The sequence below is a fragment of the Zingiber officinale genome, chromosome 6B (assembly GCF_018446385.1).
Source record: "Zingiber officinale cultivar Zhangliang chromosome 6B, Zo_v1.1, whole genome shotgun sequence".
NCBI classification, from domain to species: Eukaryota; Viridiplantae; Streptophyta; class Magnoliopsida; order Zingiberales; family Zingiberaceae; genus Zingiber; species Zingiber officinale.
In genome coordinates this window covers 23,876,541-23,883,056 of record NC_055996.1, presented here as the reverse complement: position 1 = coordinate 23,883,056, position 6,516 = coordinate 23,876,541, and the positions used below count along the sequence as shown (strand labels likewise).

Here is a 6,516-nt window from a genome sequence, read left to right as displayed (position 1 = left end):
AATTAACTTGAACTAAATTAAGCAAATTAATTATATTTTTAAATTAAAGAAAAACTGGGCCGCGTCTGGAATGGCAGAGGATTGCACTTCGGCCACACCTATTTTACTTCTATTCGTAATTACTACTGAAACTAATCGATAATTAAAGATTATATTTTCCTTAACAATAGGATAGAATTGATTTTTAGTTAGAAATATTTTAATTACATCAATAATCTAAGTAAATAACACTTCTTAATCAAAAAACTTAAATTAGCTGAACAAATAATAATCCGAGAGTGTTTGATTCATCAATCAATTTTGTCCAAAATTGACTTTAATACAGAAGCAAATTGATTCAAATGATTTTTATTATCAATCGACTGATTTATTCGAAACTTTGGTATAGAGAAAAATCAATTCGATTGGTGTCATGTCCCAGGTAGTCTCTGTCAGAAGAATTTCGACAATATCTCCCTTGTACGGATGACAATATGAGATTTTACTACAAGGCCCTCAGGGCCACATATATACCCCGCCAACATGGTTAGACAAAATATATAATGAAATAAACAAGCACCCACGCAGTTTTTATGATCTCAACCTCCGGCTGTCAACACAATACAAAAATCATAAACAAACATCCAATCTCACATTTGCCGCCCGGGCAGGCATGTAGCAGAACATATCAAATAAAAACTCATCGACAAATAAAGACCATACAATATCCATACACTAGATAATATAATAAGAAAATCAAAAGATCAAACGCAAACTATAGGGAATAGGAACTCCGATTGGTATCTCCATACCTATAAAATGAAATCATCTATAGAGTTAATCCTCGACTGTCTATCAACTATGTATCATTAACAAAAATATATTAAAATTAACAACCTATATATATATATATATATATATATATATATATATATATATATATATATATATATATATATATATATATATAAAGGAACAATGCAAAACTGAAATAAAGGGGAGAAATTGTAATAACTAGGACCTGGGTATAAGGTAAACAAGATCGTCAGACCGAGGAGTATCATGATCCTATATACATGTCAATCATATGTATCCACCAAATATGCAGCAAATAAAGTGCAGCAAACACAAGCAATAAATGTAATCATGCATATGATGTCAATGACATGGTCACCCCTGACATCAATCAGCCATCTCACACACGATGGTGAAATCGAGTGGGTAGAGCTATGACAACCGTGCACTCTATCATCACTGCTCTTGATGAGTGATCGAGTGGACGGGATGCTGTCGGAGAACACTTATCATCCTACCTCAAATCATAAGTGGGGGAGCTCAATGTTCTCATCTCCTTGAGACAATCCAGAGGAGGGATCCCTTTCTTGCTACCACACTACGTCACACTACCAATGAGTGGACCAACGGAGCCCTTGACAGAGCAACCTGCTGCAACACACCCTACCTGATAACAACCACTAACCCATGAGTGGTTGTGTGTGCAGATCCATGTAACCGGCGATGTGCTCAACAATAATGGAGCTACTATCGCACAACATGCAATCATACGAAATGGTGCATGACACTAAGCATAGAAATATCCTAATCCTATCCATCTCTATTTAATGTGTACCAAAAGGTATATAAATCAAATAGAATATCCTAGGTACACAGGTTAGGTATAGTAGAATAAATCTAGGTCCTGAACATAATGAGGAATGGTATGTCATTACCTTAAGGACATAAATAATCAAAGGAACATGAATGTAAAAGCAGGTAATAAATACAACATGCTCAGGTAATAGATAATAACATACCAATGCAGAAATGAACATAAATATTACTACTCGTTAAATATTACTATGCATATCAAACGGCAATATCTTTGAAGATAAGTCAAAGTACCCGCCTCCAATATATCGCGTGCCAAAGGTAATCTCACGTAAGGCAGCTCGTCGCAAAATCAGAGTCCTGTAACAACACCTTTAATTTAGCTACTATCACAAATATCAAATAGCTAAATCAAATTCTTATTTACCAGGAACCCTAATTCATTTAGTAATCTCGGTTAGCTACATAACTCGAGTCTAATCCAAAACTTAGATTAGATCCATCGATTAATCATAATTATTAAGGCAACCACTTGGATCTATCATTTCTAATCTTCCTAGTTTCATTTTTTTGTTTTTGGTGTAACTACAGCAAATATAAATTCCTTCACTAATCTAATCCAATTGGTTATCCCTTCTATATTGGCATACTACAATTATCCAACATACATGAATCAGCAAAATCACTAATTCATATTTATATTTACTACTCAACACACCCATCATATCTATTCTCCCCACCACCTCTCTAATAAACCAAACTACTCCATATTAACACGTTCTAACATAAATTTCTGCTGTAAGTATAATAAGAGATAAGATTTTGTTACCCTATTGCTCCTCGGTAGCGGTACAGTAGTGTCAACAACGCCCAAAATCCTAGTAGCAGTGATTGTTCGTTGTTCCAGCTAACTCAACATAAGTCAAAGACTTTCACTCAACAGCGTTTGCTGTGATGGTGAATCGGAGCAGAGGGGCGGCGACGTCGATGGCAGAGACCAAGAGGAGGAAAATGACAGCCCTCAAATCCGGCCATCGGAAACCCTAAGTCAGTATTGTCGCAGAGAGCTTACATGACTGAATCAGGCAAAGGAAAGAGATGTGCAGGTGAACACAAGCCCTAGGCCAAATCTCCACTGCTCGGAAGGAAGGAGGCGTCGAAAAGGGGGCGGTCGGGCCGTGGACCCAATCTAGGGCACGAGGTTGCCACAGGGAGAATGACCGCAGTGAGGGAGAAAGGGGCTGAGGTAGTAGCGCGAGGGCCGCTGCTCGAAGCGATGGATCAGATCCGATGATCGATCAGTGGATTTGTGCCGGCGAGGAGGAGTCCTACCGTCGATGCTCAATGGGAGCGGCAGATTAGAGATTAGGGCACGGCTCGATGGGGAAAAGAATTCGCGAGAGGGAAGATGAGCGGCGATGGAGACGGCTAGGGCACAGAAAAGAAAGGGAAAATATGATACAAGGAAGAGAAGACATTGACCGGCGGTATTGCGGCGGTAGAAAACGCTATCAGTTAAAATTATTAAAATACAAATATTTTTTATGGTCTCGCATTTTTTTTCATGATAAAAAGAAAGCAACAGTAGACTCGCAACACTATTTATCAGATAAAAATTATATACAACTAAGATATTATTTAATAGAATTATTTTGGATGACAAATTTATTATAATAGAAAGGAGAATTTCTGATGAATACATATCTTTGGGGAAAAAAAATCACCTTCTAGTTATTTGATTGTTATCTATAAATTGATCTCATAATTTATCTCCCTTCACATAATTTGAGAAAGAGTTGTGAAGAGCGGCTGAGATAAGTATAATCATCTTTTACTATAATAGAATTATTTATAGAGAAAATTATATTTTTTAATTCCATAAATTGCACTTTTTCTAATTTTGGTTTTGTTATCTACAAATTCATATTTTTAATACATTAACTTGTATTTTTTTTCCCAATTTCAATGTTTTTTTACCCCGAATTCGAATTGACCATCGATAATTGTTTCAATTTTTTTTTAAAAAAAATATTTTATTGATTCTATTTTTAAGGTGATGTTGCTTTGATTTTGTATTCCTTATTTATTTTAATGCCCAAGTGAACTTAAAAAATTTGTCACATACGCAATTTGTCCACTAAAAGTAAAAATACCCAAATTCATTTTCCATATCAATCACTAAAAAAACAATGATTTAGAGACGAAAATTTGGAACAAATATTTTTCGTCCCAAATTCACAACAAGTTTGGCGACAAAAATAAATTTCGACCCAAATTAGCAATGAAATCTACAAACAAAATATTTTCGTCACAAATTTCCAACGAAAACTATTTTCATCGTAAAATTCGTCCCAAATTTTGGGACGAATTCTAGATTCGTCCCATATTCTGAAACAAATCCAGGATTTATCCTAAAATTTGGGACGAATCCAGAATTCGTCCCAAATTGGAAAATTTTAAAAAATATTGAAAAAATTATAAGGGACGAATCCATGGATTCGTCCCCAATTCTAGGACGAATCCTGGATTAGTCCCAGAATCAAAATGTTTTAAAAAAAATGAAAAAATAATCGGAAGCCTTAAATATGGATCTAGAGACATCAAACTTTTATGATAAAAGTTTCCATGTGTTCGTATCATTCTCCTAATCGTAAAAATATCCTCAACTATAATTTTAACCTAATATTTTGAGTGTGGTGATTTTTTAACCTGAATTTGATATAATTTGGGTTCAAAATCACCACACAAAATATATTAGGTTAAAATTATGGATGAGGATATATTTATGATCAGTACAAAATTAGGAACTCATAGAAATTTGTTTCATAAAATTCTGACATCTCTAGATTCATATTTAGTGCCTCCAATTAATTTTTCTTTTTTAAAAAAAAAATCTGGGACGAATCCAAGATTCGTCCCAAAATTTGGGACGAATGCAGGATTCATCCCAGATTTAAAAAAATAAAAAGAAAAAGAAAAATCATTCAGAAACCCCAAATATTGACCTAAAGATCTTGAAATGTCATGAAACAAGTTTCTATGCATTCATATTTTTCTCATCATCATAAAAATATCATAATCCAGAATTATAACCTAATATCACTACAACAAAAGCATTAAAAGACAACGGTTAAAAATCGTTGTTATAGACCCTTTAAAACCGTTGTAATTGGCAGTGTTGTTAAAAGTGGGGATACGACAATAGTTTTAAATCGTTGTCTTTGAATGAAAAGATAACAGTTTTGCAACGGTTTTAAACCGTTGTTTTTGAATGAAAAGACAAAGGTTTAAAACCGTTATTGTTTAGAGTATTTTTTAATAACATTGCCAGTTACAACCGTTTTTGGGGCTACGACAACGGTTTTTAACCGTTGTCTTTGAGGGTGATAGATAATAACAACGATTTTAAACCGTTGTCTTTTAAATTATTATCTTTTAATACCAATATATCATATTTCAATATAAATATATAATAAAGAATCATAATCACAAATGAAAGAATATTCTCCACATCAATATCATTCAAAATGTTACTTATACAAGAATTACAATCACAAAAGAAGAAACATGTCTAATATTCAAATAAAATTTATCCCAATATAAATAAACAAATAAACTCCATTTACAACTAATGAACAATAGTCAAAAGACTAGAAACTTGTGATGGTGGTTCATGTCATGTAGGATTGTAAGTAATTATTGTCAACCCAAGCCCCATCACAATCTTCAACTTGTAGAATTTCATTGGACTCCTCTTTCTCACTTGCTGATTCTTCCATGTCAACCTTTTCCAATATTGTTAATCATCAATTCCATAATAAATCCAGTCTTCCCACACCAACTCCAACAAAAAATCCAATCTTTCCACCTCTTTGATAAAGCACCAGGAGATCTCGACATATAAAAAATGCACATGAATACTCATTTTAATTGGATTAGGAGTCTCCAATACGGAAGCTGAAAAATGCACATATGAAAATGCTCACCCTTGTTTTATCTCGTATAACAAACAGTAGAGTGGTCTTACGAGGACTAAACAGTCTCAGCATCACCTGTCATGAGGTAAACGAAAGCAACTAAGCAAAACTCAAATTAAAAGTATATGTAAAAAAGTTGTTGTAAGATGGTAATAAGATTAAGATAATGAAAGATAACCTGGAAGACTGTCTTTAAAAGAGGCTTGTTTGCCACTTGTTCTCGACTAATATCATGGCACCACCTATATCATAGAGGAAAATGCTCACCCTTGTTCTAGACAAAGGTAGCGTTTGACGCATAATGAAAATGAACTTACATGTTTATTAGGACTATATCAGAAACTGCTAAAGGAAAAAGAGCACTCTGCTTCTCAAAGGCAATATCATCCTGAACAAAGTAGAAATACAACTCAAAGTTGTGTTATCGACAGACTGAGAAATGGAGTAAAAAAGCCAATTAAGGTAAACAAAGGAGAGAAAAGGTAAACAACTACAATTGTGAATTAGATTCAATAAGCTTATATATACTCAGATGTTTTCAAGGTGACTGCTCTAAGATTCAAGTCCTCAGCATTGCAAACAGAGCTTCTTAATTAACTTGTTAATGAAAACTACATGATTCTTAACCAACACCATAAAGTATCAAATGGTTGCAATCGTGACAGCGAGCTTTCTAAAAGAAAGTCTTGAACAAGTTGAATTTCTCATCACATTGACTAATTTTATTAAATGTTAGAGGTTTGTAAATAATGAGAATTTTACTTTATATGCCTAAAAATCATTATAAGATAGGGGCACCTCTTAGGCATATCTAGAACGTCACAAGATAAAATGCTTAATCCTATGCCAAAAGAGACGTATTGTGAGTTCAATAATTTGGTTGAAAATAATACCTCTCCTCGTTCTCGCCCATCAGTACCTTCTAAGCCCATAGCAATTGTATATGGTTCAA

The 6,516-nt window shown here is 33.9% G+C and overlaps 1 long non-coding RNA gene across 1 annotated transcript; it reads right to left on the bottom strand.

The window, feature by feature from the left end:
* Window positions 1-1,682: 1,682 nt before the first annotated feature.
* Window positions 1,683-3,078, bottom strand: LOC121990007. Its single transcript, XR_006114398.1, has 2 exons — window positions 2,417-3,078; window positions 1,683-1,947 (listed from the first exon to the last, which is right to left on the bottom strand). It is a non-coding gene; the product is annotated as an uncharacterized LOC121990007 (long non-coding RNA).
* Window positions 3,079-6,516: the final 3,438 nt, after the last annotated feature.